The following is a 20,966-nucleotide window of genomic DNA, read 5'->3' as shown; positions in this document are numbered from 1 at the left end:
ATGACCTCAGTGAAGTCTTCCCTGGCCACCCAATCTTAAGTGGTGACCCATTTGTCTGATCCATTATTTAGTAAAATTAAATGATGAAATGATGCGTGGCACTCTGTTAGTTTCCTTGTTTGTTTGGTTGACTTGCTTGTTGTCTGCCTCCCTGTACTAGAAAGTAAACTCCATGTGCACAAGGACCCTGTCTATCTGTCTTGTCCACTTCAAAGTCCTCAACACCCACAACAGTTGTCTGGTATATAGTAGCTGATCAACATGTATTTGCTAAATTAATAAATGAATGAACGAATGAATGAGTGAATGAATGAATGAAGTATTCCTAGGCAATTAGAGTCTTCTATTAGATCTTATTTTTTTGCTACTTGATCTGACAAACTTTTACTGAGAACTTCCTCTGTTCTTAGGGAATGTGTTATAATTTCCTATCCTGGGGCAGGGAGGGTACAGCTCAGTGGTGGAGTGCGCTCTTAGCATGCACAATGTCCTGAGTTCAATCCCCGATACCCCCATTAAAATAAAGAAACCTAATTACCCCCATAAACAAAAAATAAGCAAAGTTTTTAAAGTATCAATCTTTAAAAAAAAAATTCCTATTCTGTGGCTGTAAGTACGCTTCAAAGAGAGAGTTAATGCAAATAGAAGTAAAAATAAGTATTAAACAGGAGATACATATAATGAGATTTTTTAAATTGGGCTTAGAAATGACAGAGGTAGGGGGAAATAAAAGGAAGTTAAGACTAACTCTCTGAACATTGAAAAATATTTAAGAGACGTTATCAAAGAAAGTGATAGTTTTCAGTCACTGCAAAACTGAACTCTATCATTGAGATATGATTTGTAATTTCTTAAAAATAGTGTAAGTCTTTTCATTTATTCAAAGAATACCATCACGTTGGTCAGAGAATTTACCAGATGATATGGGAGAAGCCAGCTCTTTGAAATCTGATTCTTTATGTTAAACCAAAACTTTCCCCTCTTACTTAACACTCTTTGCCCAAAAGGGGTTGGAATCAGAGGCCAAGCCAATGGGAAAAATGAGAAAATCTGTAGTATGTAAATAGAACTCTGTTTGTTTTTTTTTTTTTTTTTAAGTTTGAATCCAATTGCTCTTAGAAATTATGCATGAAGTCCAGTTTAGCCAGCTACCTGGGAAGTTTTTTTCCTGAGACAGTGAGTTGTCGTCCCTTGGACAAGTGAATTTACATTTTTGTTTTCGTAATCAAAACAAGCCTTGCTGTTTTATAAAATGTCGGGGCCAATTTAACAGTTCCACTGGCCTCAGAGAAAACATTAGAATCTCAGAAAGGAGCACAGAAGTAGAATAAATTATGAAGCGTTGCGAGAGTGAACATGTAGGTTTTATGACATCCTTGGGAAAATGGACACCCGGCAACCATAAACCTGCAACTTGTTCATGCCCATTTTAACTTACAGCTTACAGTGATGACTTCTTGTCACTAAAAATGTTCCACGTTGCTTGGTTAGAAAAAGCATAGGAGACGAGGCATGGCTTGTTTGAAGTTAACTATTCCTCTCGAATAATAATACAGCGCACTACAAATAATGCTTTCCAGAATATGCTAGGATTAAAATGAGAGATGCTAAATCCTCTTGATTCCTTACCATCCAACACTGAAATATTCCATGGCCATTCATTACATATTCACCAAAATACCTGAGTTGATGCTACAGCTGACACTTGAACGACACAGGGGTTAGCAGTACCGACCCTCTGCACAGTAGAAATCCGTGTACAGTTCATAGTTGGCCCTTGGTATTCAAAGTTCCTCCATATCCATGGTTCTGCATCCATGGATTCAACCAGCTGTGGACTGTACAGAACCGTAGTATTTACTATCGAAAAATTCCGTGTGTAAGTGGACCTGCACAGGTCAAACCCATGTTGTTCAAGACTCAGCTGTATTTGCTCCCACCTACACCTCTCCTGCTGATCTTCACCTATTCTGTAACTTTTATCGTGAATTCCAACTTGGGTAAAATTCTTCACGGCCCTCTCTTCCAATGTGGGTTGAGAAATGTGGATTCAAAGACTATAAAGTAAAGTTGCCTACTCCTGTCAATCGTCATCTGTTACGTCAGAAGGCAGCTGGGGCTCTGACCTGAAATCAGGACTGTGACCGATCACTAGAGCAAGTCCTCGTAAGAAGAGAACCGTGGATTCAAGTCTACACGTGAATTTTACTGACTCATGCAACATGCCAGACAGGATGCCTCTAGTCTTTTTTTCATGTCCTTGATAAAAAGGCAATTAAATGAGGAGACTATGAAAATTCATCTAAAAACAAGCATCCACTACACAGCCACTGGAAACTTGTGCTGCAACCTGCATGTACTGTCTTAGATTAGGCCAGGTCCCCGTTCCCCCTTGTGAGCTGGATGGCAAACTGCTGGCCCCTGCGTAGGAGTTGCCGGTCCAAACTATTGACTTCCCAACCTTGGAATTTGTATTCCTGCAGAGAGACTAAGCGAAAGCTAATTAGATACCTTTTACTTAGAAAGTCTATTCACAGATTAGATTTTCTGCTTCGAACCTGATGCCTTTTATGTGTGCCAGTGCTTTTAGCCCAACTATCCCTGAATGTTTTCTAATTTCCCTTCCCCTTCTTATGCCTGTTCTATTTTTGCAGCATAATTACTGGGGAAAAGTTTGTTCCAGGAACAATCAGAAAACAATCAATTAGTTGAATAACCACAATCACCATCACCATCATCACCACCCTTAAAAGAAAGTGGCAAAGGTCAACCTGGTTTTAAAAAAAAACAGATTGCAGCAAGCTTAAAATTCTTTGAAAGTTCTCTCTGTGCTAAATTCAAACTGAGAAATTTACATTCTCTTTATTTCTTTTACCAAACTCTGTATCCTAGTTCAAGAAAATAAGCTTTCAGGAATTTTTTGAGAACAACTTAAATGGCAAGTTGAAAAGCAAATGGTTCTGACACAACAGTGATTATTTTGATGAGTTAACTGCCAATAAATATACTATATGGATGAAATTCTTCCTGAAGTGCATGTGGGTATGTTTAAGGGTGGAGCACTTGGGGCAAAACATATTTCAAGTTTTTCAAAAGCCCATATTCTTGCAAAAGTCATTTGATGTACTTTTCTTTTTTTTTTTTTTTTTTTTTTTTTTACTGATTCCGTATCTAACCTATTTCAAGAAGAAAGAGTTCCTGATCTTTTCCAGGTACCTTGCCTCTTGTCTCCCTCCTGTAGTCACCTTGTTTCTATATGAGCACCTTCCTTATGATCCTCAGAGAGGGAAAATGTCCAGCTCCAGAAACCAGGAGCAAGTCTGCAAGCAAACCAGCAGGCTGGGAGGAAGAGATGTAGAAATTCCTCCCCAGTGGAGGTGCTGGTCTTGGGCCTCCCTGTTCAGCTCTAACAGCCCGTCATTGCTCTGAGATTATCTGTAGCCACACCACCCTAAAGGTTCATATGGAGCTTAGGATCGCATCTGTTCTCATAGAGTTGCTATCAAGCCAAGTTTCCCCAATCCCAAAGTGGAACCCATTGCTGAATTTGGAATTTAAATACAAGAATAGATAGATGGGTATCCTCGTTAGCCTCCATCTTGTTGGTTTTGCTGCACCGTTTTAGTAAACTAAGATTATTCTGAATCCTAACTAGTCAGACACTCAGGGGGAGTTGCATTGTACAGGGGGATCTGAGTCTGTCTCACATCAATGAGTTTAGTGTTGAGTCTGTTATCAGCGGTGTTCTAGGTAAGACTCAGAATCCTCCTCAAAGTGTTCCAGCTCCTGCTGCCAATCAGTCTGGGTTGGCATTTGAGGTTAAATCTATTCACTGTGCCTGATTTAGATATTCCTTTTTCTTTTTATTAGAGTTATTCATAAGTAGGCAGTCAAAATTACAATCTTTACTGCCTACCTGTCTCTTGCTCTAGATCTCTTTTAGAATTTCTGCCATAACAGTTCTACCCAGGACATCTGAAAGCTATCTTCCCAAAACCTGGGACACACAAGTGAGTGCCTAGAATCTCCTAGCGTTAAAGGCAGGGTCACGTTCTCCCAGGTTCTCATCCTTTCCACATCACCAACCAGTAGCCTGTTGCTCATAGGAGAACTGTGGGAACTTCTTATGAGCTTTTTTTTTTTTTTTTTCCCATATTTTTGGCTGATAAAACCAAAGCAAACCAAGCAGTTGTCAAGTTAAATAGAAAAAATAAAAAGCAATAGACATTAATTATGATTGCTATTGATACCAAGCTGGGTGAAAAATATGGAAAATACTTTCCTGATAACAGATTAGCAGACCAAAGGCGAGACACAACTCCATCCTCTGTTTTATATTCCATCCAAGAGTCTCATCCAATGTGTTAACATGACCCATGAGGTAGTTCTTGCTTTCTTGTGTCCCATCATCAAATTACTCGTGTTCATCACCTCTAAGTATTTGTACACAGACTATAAATTTAGTGAAGGGGCAAGTTTTGACTTACCTCCACAACCCCAGTGCTGAGCATGATACCTAGTAAATATTAGATAGCCAATAAGTATTTGACGAATGAATGAATGTGAGATTTATTCCCTATTGTTTTTTCCTGAGAAGTATTAAGTCCTTCTCTATCACAGTTTTTACATAAAAGCAGACTGGATAAGAATGAACAAATTGCTATATTCATCAGATTTGATTTTCTGAATTTGGCAAATCACAAGAATTTACTTTGAAATCAAAGGTGGACATTACTGATCTTCAACCTCTCTCCTATCTCTCCCCATCTCTCTTAATCTTAAGACACACACACACACACACACACACACACACACACAAGGAGGGGGCAATGGAGCCAGGTTAGTGAGCTTATTGGGGTATTTTGTTCAATAACAGAAATGGATTTGTACACGGAGCTATCCAGACTGACTGTTCAATCCCTCTCATATATAAGAATATTTTTTGCTGAGTAGATGGCATGGGTTAGGCCAGATCTCTGGAATCAAAGAGGAGCAGAGTGGCTCCCATTAAAAAAAAATCATCAGATTAATCTTGATTGGCCAGGTACCAGTTTGGCTAACCAGCTAACCATCCATTGACAATCTTATAACCTTCTGCATTCATCCAAAATGAACAAAATAGTGCCTGATTCCAAAAGGAAGAAGAGGAGAAAATGAAATGTTTCTGTCCCATTTACTTTTCAAACAAAAGACAAAATGTAAGCTAGGATGTCATATGAAAAGCATGGGTTTAGGAAGATCACAGTAGCTAAGTCACTTCGGGTACAAAATGTATATTTTTGAGTGTACCTGGTGCTTTCAAATCAGGACATTATAATAACTGAAAATTATAGGTCAGTGATGGAACCTCATGGTTATGAGTGCAGCCTTTGAGGTTTTGCAGAGCTGAATTTGAGTTCCTGTTTTGTCACTTTCTTTCTGCGTGCCTGGAGCTAATTATTTAATCTCTCTGTGCCTCAATTTCCTCAGCTACAAACGGGATATAGCAGTTTCAATTTAACAGGGTGGGCATAAAAATTAAATCCGATAACCCAGGTAAACACTTACAAAGTGCCTGGCACAGAGAAACACTTAATAAATGTTTACTATTAGAGCCATGAGTCTTCCATTAATCCGAGAGGAATTAATTTGGCAGGAAGGTTGATGGACTGAATCAAAATAGCACAGAAGCATCTTATCACTGAGAACATAGCCTTTCTGAGCGATGAGCCGCCCAGCAAGGCCAATAGCTAATTACAATTCATTGGGAATGAAAGGGAGACAACTATGCCATTGTGAGAATCAGGATAGAGAGTTGCTAATGAGGATGGAGAGAGTGATTTGAGGAAGAAGAAAGGCCAGTCAGTCTAGCGTGCTGTGGACAGAACTTCTGGCCAGGAGTCCAGAACAAGAACGTATATCTGAAAATCTTCATGGCTCCATCTAAAAGCTGAATCAGAGTCCTGAGAAGCTAAGTCAGTCCTGGCGTTTGGTAGCCTACAAGTGGTGCTGGGAGGTAGATACGGCACTCAGAAGCTAACATCCTTTCCAGGATGCGCTGATGTATGTTGTAGCGGGGTTCTCCAGGGTGCCTGAGACTGGGGGTCCAAAGTAGCAGTCCTTTAGGTGGAAAATCACCCCACACACTGGTGTATGTTTAATTACCTGTTTCATTAATTCCTTTCACTCAGATCCCCCAGAGACCTCCATCTGGCCTCCTGGAGCTCACAGCTCAGTGTGTGGGAGACAGGGTTAGTGCAACAGTACAGGGGGTCAGGTGCCCTGGCTGGGCTGTGCGCAGGGGATTGCTGGAGCTCAGGGAACCAGTCTCCTTGGAGAAGATATCTTGGATGGGAAGTGAAGAGCCAATAGGGCTAGCGAGGCAATAGGGGTCAGAGTGGAGGAGGGGGGAGAGAGGAAAGAGCGTGGGCGAAGTTCCAGATGAGGAGCAAGAGAACGGCACGCCTGAGGGGTTCAGGAGCGGGCCGTGCAGCTGCAGCGCTTCTCACAGCGCGCAGTGGCCGAAAGGCGGGAGCCGCCCAGGTGTCCACTGATGGACGAATGGCTAAACAAAATGTGGTTTATGTTCAACGGAATATTGTTTAGCCTTAAAAAGTAAGGAAACTCCAATACATGCTACAGCATGGATGAATCTTGAGGACATTGTGCGAAGTGAAAGAAGCCAGTCACAAAGGACAAATACTGTACGATTCCATTCATGTGAGGTACCTGGAGTAGATGAATTCACAGAGAGCAGGATGGAGGCTGCCAGGCTCTGGGGGAAGGGGATAATGTGGCATTACTGTCTAATAGGGGCTGAGTTTCAGTTCTGCAAGATGAAAAGTATTTTGGAGATGGACGGTGGTGATGGTTGCACAACAGTGTGAATATACTCAATGCCACTGAACTGTACACTTAAAAGTGGTTAAGGATCTTGTAGTTGCTTATGGTGGAAAAGAATATGATGATGAATATATGTATATTCATACATGACTGAAAAATTATGCTCTACACCAGAAATTGACACACCTCTGTAAACTGACTATAACTCAAAAAAAAAAAAAAGTGGTCAAGATGGTAAATATTATGTTATGTGTAGCTTACCATAATTTTTAAATGTCTTTAAATAAAGGTAAAATAATTTTCAGATAAAAATAATGCAAACTATTACAGTATCACTGTAAGTATTAACACGCGATATTAATTATTATAACACACACTTTGTATAATATGAAACTATACTATAATTATTGTCATAGGTAAGGGCTCCTTTATACACTATGTTACAATGTAATGATAATCTAATAATAATAGTAATTGCCATTACAGCTAACATCTATCGAGTACTTACCATGTGCCAAATTCTGTTCTAATTATTCTTTGTTTTATATGCATATAATAATGCCATGAGGCAGCTACTGTTTGCTTCTCCTATTTACCGATCAGGAAAGTGAGGCCCACAGGTGTTAGATAATTCTTCAAAGACACACAGCTAGTCAGCGCAACTGTGATTACTCTAAAGGAACACCTGCAGGGTGGCAGCTGCACTGACGGTCTGGGACCAGCCAGGCGCGTTTTTTTTTTTTTTTTTTAACACCTTTACTGTGGTCTGCTTCCTTTACAGTAAACTTCACGTAACTTCACATATTTCAAATGTACAATTTGATGAGTTTGGACAGATATATACACTAATGAAACCACTGCCACAATCAAGATAGCTAACATTTCCATCACTCCCCAAGAGGTGCAATTTTCAAATTCCCATTTTATCTCTTTCCACCCCTTTTACCCCCTGGTAACCATGTTTGTCCTCTATATCTGTGAGTCTGTTTCTGTTTTGTAGATAAGTTCATTTGTGTCCTTTTTTTTTTTAGATTCTGCATATAAGTGATATCATATGACATTTTTCTTTCTCTTTCTGGCTTACTTCACCTAGAATGAAGATCTCCAGGTCCATCCATGTTGCTACAAATGGCATTATTTTTATTCTTTTTTATGGCTGACTAATATTCCATTGTATATATAGAGAGCACATCTTCTTTATGCAGTCGTCTGTCAATGGACATTTAGGTTGTTTCCATGTCTCGGCTATTGTAAATAGTGCTGCTGTGAACATTGGGGTGCATGTGTCTTTTTGAATTATATTTTTCCCCAGGTATATGCTCAGGAGTGGGATTGCTGGATTACATGGTAAGTCTATTTTTAGTTTTTTGAGGAACCTCCATACTGTCCTCCATAGTGGCTGCACCAATTTATATTCCTACCAACAGTGTAGGAGGGTTCCTTTTGCTCCACACCCTCTCCAGCGTTTATCATTTGTAGACTTCTTATTGATGGCCGTTCTGGCTGGTGTGAGGTGACATCTCATTGCAGTTTTGATTGGCATTTCTCTGATAATTAGTGGTGTTGAGCATCTTTTCATGTGTTTGTTTAGCCACACATGTTTGCACCTGACCAGTAGTTTGGAGTAGCCAGGTCAGAGGTCCCAGGCGTTTATAAGCTCACACCAAAGTTCTCCAGCTACAACTGATCCATGGTAATCGTGAAAAGGGCTCCCGTAGGCCTGGTACCTGCAGGTAGTTTGGAGGCATTATCTTGTCCAATCTTCCCAGCAAACATAGGAGGTAGATGCCATTATTTTACCCATTTTACAGACTAGGAAACTGTGGCTTGGAGAGGGTAAGAGGCTCCCCCAACGTCATAACAGCTGATAAGTGGTGGCACCAGGATGTAAACCCAGGCAATCTGATGCTAAACCCTGTGTGTTGGCCACAATGCCAGTTTCTTAAATCATGACCAAGATTTAACTTCTTAGTATTATTCATAATAATTATAATAATGGTTAATATTAATTGTGCACTCACCATATTGAGGCTAGCTGCTTCCAGTGTGTTAGGTCCTAAGTGTCCTTACGGGACCCTGTGTGGGAGTGCTGCCACTGGCCCCCCTTCACAGGGGAGGAGGACATCCCGGGGCCCCCCCACTAGCTGGGGTGGAAGCAGGATTCAAACCCAGGCATCTGATCCCAGTTGTGGTCTTAGAGACCCTGCCTACTCAGAGCGGGGACCTCCCGCAGCGTTGCCTGGGAGACAGATAGAAATGTGAGCTCTTGGACCCTCCTCCAGGCTGAATGAATAAGAATCTGCCTTTGCACAAGCTCTCGTGGGATTCGTGTGCAGATTGAAGTTTGAGAGATGCTAGCCCGCACTTCCATCCCTTCCTCGAAGGCAGGCCACGAGGATGCAGCTGTAGACAGCATAGACAGGGCCCTGCCTTCCAACAGCCTCCACCCCAATGGAGGGAGGCGAAATAGACCACAGACGAGGAAAAGGTTATAAAAGTGGTAAACCTAGGGTGCTTCTCAAGAAGCAGTGTCTCCCTGCAAGACTTACTGAGTCCGAGTCTGATGTGTTTCTGGGGTTTGGGGTGGGGACACGTCTTAGAAATCTGCATGTAGCAAGGCAATTGATTCAGATGCTCTCTAAAGTTAAGGGCCACTGTTCTCCCAGGTAAGGCTCAGGGGAAGAGTCAGAGAAGAACACGCACATCTTTCCTACTTTTCCTATTGCCCTGGTCCTTAGGACCAGAGACAAACCTCTCTAACAGGTTAAACAACCGACAATGAGAAGATGAAGAATTGAATTTGGCCTCTCACTATGCATTAATTTAAAACATTGAACTTCAGAGATCCATTGATGCTACTTAATATGGTGCACAAGGCTGCAGGCACTCATAATTGACCCTGGGAGTATTGACCCATCCCTATGGAAACGGGTCTTGCTTCGTAGCCTGCCTTTGCCCATCTGCTTTACAGCAAAGGCCATCGCCCCAGCACCCTTGGGACGGGCTGTCCATGACAGCGGCAGCCAGGCCCTCAGCAGACACTAACCAATGCCGTGAGCGCATCCCAGCCAAGAACCAGTTCTCGTCTAAGACACTGGCCTGATGCCTGTCTCCAAAGGCATCTCGTACACAAATGTTTATTAGCAATCAGACGCTCTCTGCCTTGACTGACAGCCGCTAGCCAGCCTCAGTGGAAAGAACTAGGGGAAGAAATACAGGCAAATTTTTCCCAAGACTTGGGAGTTTGAAAAGACAAAACAGAAGAAGCAAGGGAAAAGAAATAAATAGCTTGCCTTTTTTCAGAGAATAATAAGAATCATGACCAACACGTAGAAGTGCTTACTACATGCCAGGCACTGCGTTAGGGAACCAACATGTCTCATTTAATTCTCCCAACAGCCCTGTGAAGTCGATTTTATTTTAATTATCCTCATACGACATAGTGATGCAATGCTGTCACTTTACAGGAAGAGAGAGAAGAAAGGAAGGAAAAGAGGGGAAAGGGGAAAGGGGAGGAGGGAGGAAAGAAGGAAGAAAAGGAGCAGAGCTTCCAGCTTTCTTCAGGGATAGAGGAAAAATGACTGTGGAAGATCTAAAGCAAAAGAAACTTCCCTGAAGATCAGGAATGAGATGAATGGAAACTGACTTTTTACCTTAATTTGGAGCAATTGAAATGCTCAGGAGATTGATTTATATCATGTTCTGCAAACTCAGACAAAAATAAGTTGGCTGAATTTTAACCACCTCCAAATAACACACACACACACACACACACACACACACACACACACACAGAGGGTGTTTGTTTTCCTAATTATGACTTCGTGGGAATGAATGGAAAACTTAGCAATCCGATTAACTGTAGCTTACAATAAAATAGCTCTAAACGGGTGTTTTATGTGCCCTTTGTTTCCCATTCTCCTTGGAAGATTGTCAAGGGTTTAATGAAACTAATACTTTGGGATTTAGATGTCTCATAATAAGAAACCAGAGCCTCTCCAGCACTAACAACTGGAAGGAACTCAAGTTCTCTGAGCCCACGGGAGGTGCCAGGCACAGAGCTAAGTGCTGCTCGTGCACTCTCCCACCGAACCTGCTCAGCAAACCCACGGTGAAGACGCCAGCCAGCATAGTTCCCTTCTACAGGCGAGGCGCCTGAGGCTCCGTATGGCTATGGAACTTGTCTAGATGGTGAGTGGAGGGGCTAGAAGGGGGACTCAGGGGCCTCCCCCCTTAAGCACTGTTTTAAACACTGAACTATAATAATGCTGGCATACAAATTCTTTCTTTAAATTGACCAAAGTGGCTGTTTGGTATTCAGCAGAAATACAAAGCTGTAGTTTGACTCACTGTTTTCAGCGGCTTTTATAGACGATGCCTCAGAAAGACATCACCTCCCCCGACCCCCATTATCAGGGTGCTTTGACCTCAACCCAGGATGCTGAGGGAATGCCTGGGATTCCAGAATGCGATTAAGGAGTCACTGGGCCGCTCAGGCATTCAGCCTCCCTCCCCAGCCACGGGAAAAGCATGTTCCCACAGGAGTCCACAGGGAGCGGCAGGTGTCCCCCAACCCCCGCAACAGGGCTGATGCCTTCACCCGTTCAGTAGATCTCAAGCAGCCGACTGCCACGTGCCAAGCACCGTGCTGGGCATTTCATGCACTATTATTCTTTCATTCTCAAAAAAGCCCTGTGAGACAGGTGCCATTATTATCCCTCCTTTATAGATGGGAAAATAGAAATTCATAGCTGTTAAATATAGCTTGGGATTCTCACCAGGTCTGTCTGTTGAGTCTGGAGTTTGCTCTCTCAAGTACTATGTCATTGTGCACGTGAAAAGACAGACACCATACCCACCCTGTAGAATCTATCACAACAGCAGAGGAAATGTTCAATAGGCCACCAGTTACCCAGTTAATCAGCTCACTACCACTATGGAAAGTAGTACAGAGCTGAAAGAGAGGGCCCTGTGCATGTGTTGAACGGGAGGAACTGACCTGGGGGATCAGGGAAATTTTCCCTGAGAAAGTGATGGTTCCGTTGAGAGCTGAAGTGAGTAGGACTTAAGCAGGACAGGAGAAAAGGGGAAAGCATTTCAGATGGAGGGGACAGCATAACTGAATACCCTGATGTATTAAGAACTACTGGCGTGTTAGAGGGGAAGAGGACAGAAGGTGTAAGCGTCTGCTGAAGCTGTTCTCGTCCCTCTCCTATACCTCCTGTGTCGCCTCTCTACCAAGAACACAACTAGCCTCAGATCAAATCCACCCACTATCACATTCCTCACTGTCCGTCCACTGCTGCCTGATACACACTCAGCGCATCACTGATAAACGAATGAAACAAGTAGATGAATACACGAAAACAGTTTGAACCAAAGTCAAACAAATTACAAGGGAAGGAAAAAAATTCCATAAAATCGGTTTTTCATATCACACACATATGTGTTCTGTAGCTGACTTTTTTAATACTTAGCTCTAATTTCTAAAAGTACAGTTGACCCTTGAATAACACAGGGTTTGCACAGCGAGGGTCCGCTCACATGCAGATTTTTTGCTACACCTGTGGATGGTTGAATCTGCCAGATATGGAGCCACAGATACAGAGGGCTGGCTGTAAAGTTATCCAAGGATTTTCAACTGAGAGAGGGTCGGCACCCCAACCTCCACATTGTTCACGGGTCAGACAATGAAGTCAGACCCCTCCTTTGCATTATATGCAAAATTAACTCAAAATGGATCATAGACTTAAATGTAAGAGCTAAAACTGTAAGACTGTTAGAAGAAAACATAATGCAAATTTCTGACAGTAGTATAGGCGAGTTTCTTACAAATGGCATCTAAAGCACAAGCAATCAAAAAATAAACAAATTAAATTTCATCAAAATTAAAACTGGTTATGACTCAAAGGACACTATCAAGAAATTGGAAAAACAGCCCTCAGAATAGAAGAAAATATTTGCAAATCATGTATATCTGACAAGGGACTTGTATCCAGAATATATAAAGAAATTTACAAAACAATGATTAAAAAACAAATAGCCTAATTTTTAAATGGGCAGTTTTTAAATAGACATTTCTCCAAAGAAGATATACAGATGGCCAAAAGCATATGAAAAGATGCTCAACAACATTAGTCATTAAGGACAAGAAAATCAAAACCTCAATGAGATGCCACTTCACATTTATGAGGATGGCCACAAAAAAAGACAGATAATAGCAAATGCTGGGCAAAGACGAGGAGATTGGAGCATACATTGCTGGTGGGAAGATAAAATGGTGCAGCCACTTTGGAAAACAGTTTGGCGGTTCCTCAAAATGATAAACAGAGAGCTACCATACGAACCAGCAATTCAACTCTAAGCTATCAGCCTAAGAGAAATGAAAATAGATGTCTACACAAAAACTTGTACACAAATGTTCCTAGAAGCATTATTCATAACAGCCAAAAAGTGGAAACAACCTAAATGTCCATCAACTAATGCATGGGTAAATGAAATATATTATATCCATGTACAGTTGTCCCTTGGTATCCATGGGGTATTGGCTGCATGATCCCCAGAAAGTACCAAAATCCTGGGATGCAAAAGGCTTTTGCATAAAATGGCCTAATATCTGCATATCACCTGTGCATATTCTCCCGTATACTTTAAATCATCTCTCGATTATTTATAATACTTAATACAATATAAATGCTATGTAAGTGGTTGTAGACAAAATCTATATGCCATGTAAATAGTTGCCAGCCTGCGACAAATTCGAGTTTTGCTTTTCGGAACTCTCTGGAATTTTTTTTTTTCCGGTATTTGCTACCCACAATTGGTCAAATCTGCAGATACAAAACCCAAAGATATGCAGGGGGCAGACTGTAAAAGCATATTATACATCAATTAAAAAACTCAAGTACCAACACATCCTATAACCATCAGTGAAACCCGAAAACATCATGCTGAGTGAAAGAGGTAAATCACTGAAGACCACATTTTATATGATTCCATTTATGTGAAGTGTCCAGAATAGAGACAGAAAGTAGACTGGTGGTTGCCTGAGGTTGGGGCAGGGGTGAGGAGTGGCTGCTAATAGGCATGGCCTTTCTTTCTGGGATGAAGAAAATATTCTAAAATTGTGGTGATGGTTGCACAACTCTGTGAATATACTGAAAACCTTTGTATTGTACATTTTAAATAGGTAACTTTTATGATACATAAATTATATTTCAATAGAGGTGTTAAAAAAAGTCAACTAGAAGTAGTGTCACAATCCTCAAGCTTACTAGAGTTGCTTTTTTTTTTTTTTTTCATTTTTCACCCTCAGCTTGTGAGGAAAGGCTCTGATATTGAGCGTCTTACTATCCTCCCCGCTCCGATGGAAAGCACTACTTCCCAGATAGAAGTGGCAGGAAGGAAGATCAGGTCATGTCTACTCAACTTTCTTCACCTACCATCCTGCCGGGTCGTAACCATCTTTCTCCTGCTGAGCCCCAAAGCCCTACAGAGTCCTGAATTATTCCCAGATTAGAATATTTTCTCTCTTCTGATTTCTAAGCCTTCCGTCCACCCCCCAAAAAGCCGGTGAACAGAGAGCTTGAAATATATTTTCTTCTTAGTCCAAGCTAAGCAGAACAACTAAAACAGCAGCAATAAAACCAGCCCACTCCCCAAGAATCCTGGTTATGTGGGAGGGGGTTCTACAGTAGCAGCGGCGTCTTTTAGGCAGACGTTGGCTGCAGTGTGAGGAATGTAGGTTGCACAAAAGTCATTTTCTTAGGAGCCTGGCTGAACAATGGTCCATTGAGAAAACATGTGAAGTTTTCCATCTATGGACATCTTTTTTTTTCTCTTTTTTTAGTTTCTATAAAGATGTTTATATGTGAAGTCCAAACCTCAGTAGGTTTACTCTTCCTATAAAGCAAGAGGGCCAACACAATTTCCTACACCCCACTTCATTCCGATTACCTGTAATATTTAATGGTTTCCTTTCAACTCTGTCAGGACTTGCGATCCCTCCTCTGTTTTACTGTTGTTCATTTTTAGCTTAATGACCGCCTCATTCTATGCATCATCGGTTGGAAAATTTCAGGGAATAGCCATGTAAGAGAAATGTGCTCTTTGAATTTAGAACAGTACATTATGTGTATACTTTTATATTACGTTCCATTTGTGCTGCTCCAATAGCGCTGGCCAAACCCGAACTGAAATGACTGTGATGTTTTCCATTTGGAAAGGATGTCTCATTTATCAGATTCATAATAGCATTTATTTTCTTTACCATTAAACATAGTTTGAGGTCTTTGCCTCCCAAACCAGTTCTAGGCATCACCAAGGTTTAGCTCTTCGTCATGGCCAAGAAGATTATAACCTCAATGCTTTTGTTTTGTTTTGTTTTGTTTCAAGCCTTTTCTTAACCCTGAGGAACTGAAAAGCCTATCAGAAAAGCTCTGTCTTTATGTTTAGGACTACTATTTTTAGTACCAGCTACAGTCCCTGGCAGAGAGTAATAATAACAACTTATATTTTTTGAACTCTTACAATGGCCCAGCCACTATTTAAGATATAGAGATAGAGACAGAAATAATTAATTTACTTAACTCCAACAATGACCCTATGAGACAGGTACTATTATTAGACCTATTTTACAGATGAGGACATTGAGATCCAGAAAGATCAAATAACTTGTCCAAGATAACTAGCCCACACCTGGTAAGTGGCAGCAGTGGGATTCTGGAGTTTGGCTCCCAAGCCACTGTGCTATGTTGCCTGGTAGCAGGAACCTAATAAACCTCTTGGAGTGACAGGTGGAGGATACAGAGCAACACAAGAAATCTATGACAGCAAAATTCCGTCTGTTCATCTCCACCCGTCTTTTCCAGGCATATGCCCTCCAGGAAGCCTCCCCAGATTACTAGAACAGAAAGGACATTGTTCTGTTGTCCCTCCTCCCAGCTCCTTCACCTCCTTCCCAGTTGTGGAGAGACCTTTACAGGGGATAGGATTATAGAAAGAAACCTGTGTTTGCAAAGCGAGCGAGTTCCTGGAGGCTTTGTCTTTGAATGTGGCACAATGGCTAAGCCATTGAGTACATACAGGAGTCCACCTATGCTTAACTCCCAGATCCATGCTCCTTCAGTTGTCACTATTCCACAGTGCTTCCCATAAAATCCAGACACATGTTTTCACACAGACATAAACTGGGTTGTCCAGTTATCTGTCTCTCATACAGCGTTCAGTGAACTCAGTTTTGACAAGTGGATAATGAAAAGATCCAGTATACTGGATACCACAGTGCTATCTGAAAGAAGAAAAACATTGCAACTAAGGCTATTCATTGTATTGTGTTATAGGAAAAATTTAGAAAAGGACACATCAACAAGAAAACATTAATAGCAAGGTAGTCATACAATGGAATACTACACAGCAGTGAAATAAATAACCTCTCGCTAAATTCCATAGCGTGAATGAATCACAAAAAGTTGAAAGATGCCAGTTGCAGAAGGATACGTGTGGCATAACTCTTAGAAAAAATAGAAAAGCACATGGAATACTGTAAATTTCCCTATGTGTGTATTGAAAGTATTTAGAAATGGTTGGAAGTAGTAACCAAATTCAGACTTCTGGTTGCCTCTAAAGAGCAGAATAGAGTCAGGGAGCCGTGAGCCGGCATTTAAACTTGTTATCTATAGTCGATACCTGCGGGTTGTGTTATTCTTCTTTACACATTTGTGTATGTCTTAAATATTTTATACCTTTTTCAAAAAGAAAACTGAGGCAGGCAGGCAGTCATTCTGCAAACATTGACTGAGGGCAGGTGACATGCCAGGCATCGTGCTGGGTGCTGGAGTACAGTGGTGACAGGAGAGATGCTCTGCCTGCCCTCCCAGACCCTCTAATCTTGCAGAGAAGATAGAAGAAGCAGATTTAGTGCTAGGAAGGCTCTGGAACGGGGCTCTGGAAGTTTGTGACATGGAGACCAAATACAGTTCAGATGACCTAGGAAGGCTTCCAAAAGAAAATGCAGCCTAAGCTGAGACAGAAGAATGAAAAGATTCAGCTATTAGGAAAAGGAAGACCAGCCTAGATTAATTGTATTCCAAATGTCCATGTCATGGGAAGCATGCAAGTAAAAAAGAAGCATGAGATGAGGCTGAACAACGAGGAAGGAGCCAGCTCATATAGAATCTCACATTCATTCCTTGCGACCATTTCAGCCTGATGGAGCTTGTATGAGGCTACATGCTGCCAAGTTCGAGGCGGGATGCGGAAGGGTGGGGAGGGAAAAAGAATATCTTACAATGTTTCAGTGACTTTACCCTCTCGCTCGCTCCAGAACTGTTCCCCTGATGTCCCCTAATACAGAGGCAATTTCAGCCAATGAGGGCAGGAAGCAGAAGACGGACGGGCAGGCAGAACGCGCAGGCAAACAGGCTAAGCGTGTCCTCCCCTTCCTAGGGAGGAAATGGCTCTGGCAGATTTCCACATTGTAGGTATTTTACTGTTTGTCGCAGGCAAGTCACACAACTCAGTTAGTGATTAAATTACCAGCAGAGCTGCTGTGTGATGAGGGAAGGTTCACGGTTGTTCCTTGCTCCTGCACTTTGGTTTAAAGGGAATTGAATTAACTCTTAATGTCCTTGGTTAGGAGAAAGAAACATAAAAAAATCATGTCCAGTCTCCAGTTGGCGGTGTAAAAAGCTGCATGCAAACTTAGTCACCCACAGCTAGGGTCCCTGTGTCTAACCTTGGTCCCATGTTTAGATTTATGAAGTGTTAGATCACTGTCAGTTTCATTTATCTCTGTTATTAAATTTATTGGACCTCCTTTAAATGACATTATATCTTCTTATCTAATTCAAATAAATGTCTTGCTCATGGCTAGAATGTGGATGGTGAAATCTCATGGTTAACTCAATAACTGAGATAATCTCATTGTTTTGCTTTCCTTATAGAATCCTGAATGCATCGCTCCTGCCTGGGATTCCACACGATTGCACCAGACTTTTCTTAAAACTGCTGCTCTTGCGCATTCTCCTTGTCTCAGTGTTTCTACAAGGAAGCAACATTCTTGCCCTGTTCTTTAGCTAGCAATTATCTTGGTCTATTTATCTTATTCAAAATGATCACTCAATTTGCCATTGGTGTTTATTTCCATTGGCATTGATGTTTATTTCCATTAACTACGGTTACATATACTGATAGTGTATTAGCTAAAGGCACAGGCTTTAGATTAAGTCCTCCATTTGAATCCCAGCTCTTTGATCTTGTGGTGACATAACCTTAGTTTTCTCATCTGTAAAATGGGAATAATAATTGCTATTTCATAAGGGTGTGATGGAAATTAAATGAGATCGTTTTCAGCTCATGGCCTGGGTTGAAACCATTCAGATTTTCGTCAAATAGGTTAAGACACTGTATGCTGTATTTAGCTTGAGTAGAAATGCAGTTTATCATTTAAAAGATTTCAACCAACATTTTGCATTGTGACTTGTGAAGGGGATTTTCTCTCTGCTTTATAGCAACCTGTACTTAGGGCATTTGCATGTGAATCATTGATGCTTCCCATGTCATGTATACAAACCGGAGTCTAAATTCATTTTGTTTGATTTGGTTCCATTTTCCTGATGACTTTCCCAGCTGCCAGAGGTGGGTCTCTTGGTCTGGAGGAAGCAGTAGACCGTTCTTCGGCACCTGTTCGGGTGACTGTCCCAAAACAGAGTGTTTGAGGTTTTCAGTCACAGCAGCCAGTGTTGCCTGGTAACCAGGAGCAACAGCCTGCAGCTAAGGTAATGGAATGAGATTATCACCCTCCGTCAGCCTGAAACAACCGAGGCTGCCACCCAACACCCCGTGTGCCCTTTCTTACATTTGGGGCTCTGCACACATGCTAATCTCTGCCTGAAACCATCTTCCCTACATTCCTCCTTCAGACTCATTTCTGTTCATTTATCAACTTGCAGCTTGCATGTCACCTTTTCCAAGAAACCTTCTCTGCCCCCACAGGCTGGGTGGGAATCTCTGCTACGCGTCTCCCCGTGACATTCTCTAGTTATCCCCATTGTGTGGGCTGTCCTCGCTTCCCATAGTTCTGTTGTGCAGGAACTTCACTTCCACAACTTAGTCCTATAACATCCGTCCTCCAACGACACGGCTCAAACTCCAGTTACCACGGTGCATGAACTGTGAGTAATCGTATACAGTATAAACTTCACTGCTGGCTTTTCAGTCCACAGATTACTTTATGAAGAACAGATCCACGTTATGACCAGTCACAAACTGTGTCACTTCTTCACTGGTTTGTGGTCGCTGTGTGTTTGTCATTCAGTTCACGCAAGGACAGCAAAGACAGTAGTTATGTTGCCTCCTTGTCTCCCAGCGATAAACCCATGTGACATTTTATGAATATGGATCATCGAAAGAGGGAGTTAGCCAGAAAAGAGTAAACTGCGGCAAAGAAATGAAAGATTACCTTGGAAGTCAGATTCAAATTCAATGTCTGGGGTTAAAGAAGAAATAGCTGACGGTGGAATGTTGACATCTTTCCCATTGGGTATACTCTAGACGTGCAGCCAGAGGAACTTGGTGAAGGCAAATTGATTGACATAAGTGAGCAAAGTGGCCATGGCAAGAGGGATGATGATGTCCTGGAGAAGTGGTCCTGGCAAGCCGTCTCACATTAAAGGAACTCTCAGAGATACTTCACATTGATGTAGAAAGAGCAAAGGATAAAATGTTAGATGCTGATCCAGATTTAAGAAGGAGTATGATACTGTGCTGAGACGAGGAAAGGATGCTTGCTGTGTTGTTGTATGTTCAAAAGAGAAGGCAAGCACTGTTCCAATGACTCTCGGTAAGTTTTTTTATCACTAATTCCCAATGTTTCTCATGTTTTAAATTATGATGCATTTGATAAACAATAGTTATACTATTTTTTTTTCATTTCCCTGCACATTTATAATTGACAGTAAGAGAGTTTTTAAAGGTCATGGAACAATCATACTTTTCCTGTTGGTTATGATGATCACTTTGCAAGTTTCAGTTTGCAGGGTAATTTTTATGATCTTGTGCTATTGTGCAAAGTGAGAGCTGCTACCCTGTAGTTCGTTACTATGCACACTCTCACAGATGTAACTTTGAGTCTGGATGAGTGAGAGAAAAGAAAAAAAGAAAGAAAGAGAGGGGGGAGAAGGAAAGAAAAAAAGAAAGAAAACGAAAGAAAAGAATTCTAAGTGGACCTCATCTATATAAAATACTAGGGATGGAAGAGGATATTCTCTTCCTCCTTGGCCAGTGTGATTTGCCAGTCCCTCCCCATCTGGATGCACGGCCGCTATTCCAAGGATTAGATCTGCTCTGTGCTCAAATTAATTCCATATTCCTAGTGGTAGCCCTGAAGCTGGGGGTGAGTGCCTCAACCAGCAGGTCAGTGCAGCAACCTGTGAGGCTCCACTAGGTGAAGGCTCAGCCCCATCAGCCATGGCCACAGCCACCACGGACGCAATCTGGAGTTGGGTTTACGATTCAGATGCTCTCAGTCTTAGACCACAGTTTTGGGGCATAGGCCATTTGCACCCTTCCTTGGGGAAGAACTTTGTGGTTTTCGATACACAATTTCTTGAATTCTGATAGATGTGTACACCAATGAAACCACCACCACAATCAAGGTAGCTAACATTTCCATCACTCTGCAAGAGGTGCAAATTTCAAATTCCCCATTTATCCCTTCCCACCCCTTTTACCCCCTAGTAACCATAAGTTTGTTCTGTATGTCTCTGAGTCTGTTTCTGTTTTGTAGATAAGTTCATTTGTGTCTTTTTTTTTTTAGATTCCACATAAAAGTGATATCATATGGTATTTTTCTTTCTCTTTCTGGCTGACTTCACTTAGTATGATGATCTCTAGATCCATCCATGTTTCAGCAAATGGTATTATTTTATTATTTTTTATGGCTGAGTAGTATTCCATTGTTTAAATATACCACAGTTTCTTTATCCAGTCATCTGTCAATGGATATTTAGGTTGTTTCTATGTCTTGGCTATTGTAAATAGTGCTGCAGTGAACATTGGGGTGCATGTGTCTTTTCAAATTAGAGTTCCCTCTATATATATGCCCAGAAATGGAATTGCTGGATCCTAGGGTAAGTCTATTTTCA

Source organism: Camelus bactrianus, chromosome 3 (genome assembly GCF_048773025.1).
Source record: "Camelus bactrianus isolate YW-2024 breed Bactrian camel chromosome 3, ASM4877302v1, whole genome shotgun sequence".
NCBI classification, from domain to species: domain Eukaryota; kingdom Metazoa; phylum Chordata; class Mammalia; order Artiodactyla; family Camelidae; genus Camelus; species Camelus bactrianus.
The sequence above is the reverse complement of the archived record's forward strand: the minus strand, read 5'-3'. Positions refer to the sequence as shown.